Genomic DNA, 2,958 nt, shown 5'->3' on the forward strand with positions numbered 1-2,958 from the left:
TCCACAATGAATCATGTCTTTAGTTAGCGGCCCAATGTTCTTCTCTAACAATATGCATGCTCCAACCATAAAGGTGGTAGATCTCTCTTACTTCGTACAAGACGGACATGCATAGCAACTCACATGATATTCAACAAAGAATAGTTGATGGCGTCCCCGTAAGCATGGTTATCGCACAACAAGCAACTTAATAAGAGATAAAGTGCATAAGTACATATTCAATACCACAATAGTTTTTAAGCTATTTGTCCCATGAGCTATATATTGCAAAGGTGAATGATGGAATTTTAAAGGTAGCACTCAAGCAATTTACTTTGGAATGGCGGATAAATACCATGTAGTAGGTAGGTATGGTGGACACAAATGGCATAGTGGTTGGCTCAAGTATTTTGGATGCATGAGAAGTATTCCCTCTCGATACAAGGTTTAGGCTAGCAAGGTTATTTGAAACAAACACAAGGATGAACAGTGCAGCAAAACTCACATAAAAGACATATTGTAAACATTATAAGACTCTACACCGTCTTCCTTGTTGTTCAAAACTCAATACTAGATATTATCTAGACTCTATAGAAACCAAATATGCAAACCAAATTAGCAAGCTCTAAGTGTTTCTTCATTAATGGGTGCAAAGTATATGATGTAAGAGCTTAAACATGAGCACAACAATTGCCAAGTATATCAAATTATCCAAGACATTTTAGAGTTACTACATGTAGCATTTTCCAATTCCAACCATATAACAAATTAACGAAGAAGAATCTTCGCCATGAAAATTAAAAGCTAAGAACACCTGTGTTCATATGAACCAGCGGAGCGTGTCTCTCTCCCACACAAGCATTTATTCAAACAAAAACAAAAACAAAAGCACACAGACGCTCCAAGTAAAGTACATAAGATGTGGCCGAATAAAAATATAGTTTCAAGAGAAGGAACCCGATAATTTGTCGATGAAGAAGGGGATGCCTTGGGCATCCCCAAGCTTAGACGCTTGAGTCTTCTTAGAATATGCAGGGGTGAACCACCGGGGCATCCCCAAGCTTAGAGCTTTCATTCTCCTTGATCATATTGCATCATACTCCTCTCTTGATCCTTGAAAACTTCCTCCACACCAAACTCGAAACAACTCATTAGAGGGTTAGTGCATAATAAAAATTCACATGTTCAGAGGTGACACAATCATTCTTAACACTTCTGGACATTGCATAAAGCTACTGAACATTAATGGATCAAAGAAATTCATCCAACATAGCAAAAGAGGCAATGCGAAATAAAAGACAGAATCTGTCAAAACAGAGCAGTCCGTAAAGATGGATTTTATTAGGCCACCAGACTTGCTCAAACGAAAATGCTCAAATTGAATGAAAGTTGCGTACATATCTGAGGATCACTCACGTAAATTGGATTAATTTTCTGAGTTACCTACAGAGAATTAGACCCAGATTCGTGACAGCAAAGAAATCTGGAACTGCGCAGTAATCCAAATCTAGTACTTACTTTACTATCAAAGACTTTACTTGGCACAACAAAACATAAAACTAAGATAAGGAGAGGTTGCTACAGTAGTAAACAACTTCCAAGACTCAAATATAAAACAAAGTACTGTAGCAAAATAACACATGGGTTATCTCCCAAGAAGTTCTTTCTTTATAGCCGTTAAGATGGGCTCAGTAGTTTTAATGATGCACTCGCAAGAAATAGTATTTGAAGCAAAAGAGAGCATCAAGAGGCAAATTCAAAACACATTTAAGTCTAACATGCTTCCTATGCATAGGAATCTTGTAAATAAACAAGTTCATGAAGAGCAAAGTAACAAGCATAGGAAGATAAAACAAGTGTACCTTCAAAAATTTCAAGCACATAGAGAGGTGTTTTAGTAACATGAAAATTTCTACAACCATATTTTCCTCTCTCATAATAACTTTCAGTAGCATCATGAGCAAACTCAACAATATAACTATCACATAAAGCATTCTTATCATGAGTCTCATGCATAAAATTATTACTCTCCACATAAGCATAATCAATTTTATTAGTAATAGCGGGAGCAAATTCAACAAAGTAGCTATCATTATTATTCTCATCAAGTGTAGGAGGCATAGTATAATCACAATAAAATTTACTCTCCATAGTAGGTTGTACCAAAAGACCACTATTATAATCATCATAAATAGGAGGCAAAGTATCATCAAAGAAAATTTTCTCCTCAATGCTTGGGGGACTAAAAAGATCATGAAAACCAGCTTCCCCAAGCTTAGAACTTTCTACATTATTATCAACAATGGTGTTCAAAGCGTTCATACTAATATTACTACCAGACATGCAAATAAGATTCCATAGGTTTTTTAATTTTCGCATCAAACAATCCATGTTTTAAATCAGGAAATAGAATAAGAAGCTCATTGTTGTCCATTATGCCAAACTAGTGTAAACAAGAAACAAAAAGATGCAATTGCAGGATCTAAAGGAAATAGCTTCGAGCACACACACAACGGCAACAAAAAAATACTTTACCTGGGACCGTAGTATGAGTGCCTTTTACCTTTCCTCCCCGGCAACGGCGCCGTAAAAGTGCTTGATGTCTACGGGAGCTTCTATTCTTGTAGACAGTGTTGGGCCTCCAAGAGCGAGAGGTTTGTAGAACAGCAGCAAGTTTCCCTTAAGTGGATCACCCAAGGTTTATCGAACTCGGGGAGGAAGAGGTCAAAGATATCCCTCTCATGCAACCCCGCAACCACAAAGCAAGAAGTCTCTTGTGTCCCCAACACACCTAATAGGTGCACTAGTTCGGCGAAGAGATAGTGAAATACAGGTGGTATGAATAAGTAGTAGCAACGGCACCGTAAAAGTGCTTTGCCCAGACAAGAACAAGCAAGAGTAACGCAGCAAGTAGTAACGCAGCAGTAGTAACGCAAAGAAACAAGAAACAAGCAACGATAGCAGCATTTAGGAACAAGG

The sequence above is a fragment of the Lolium rigidum genome, chromosome 7 (genome assembly GCF_022539505.1).
Source record: "Lolium rigidum isolate FL_2022 chromosome 7, APGP_CSIRO_Lrig_0.1, whole genome shotgun sequence".
In the NCBI taxonomy this organism is placed as follows: Eukaryota; Viridiplantae; Streptophyta; class Magnoliopsida; order Poales; family Poaceae; genus Lolium; species Lolium rigidum.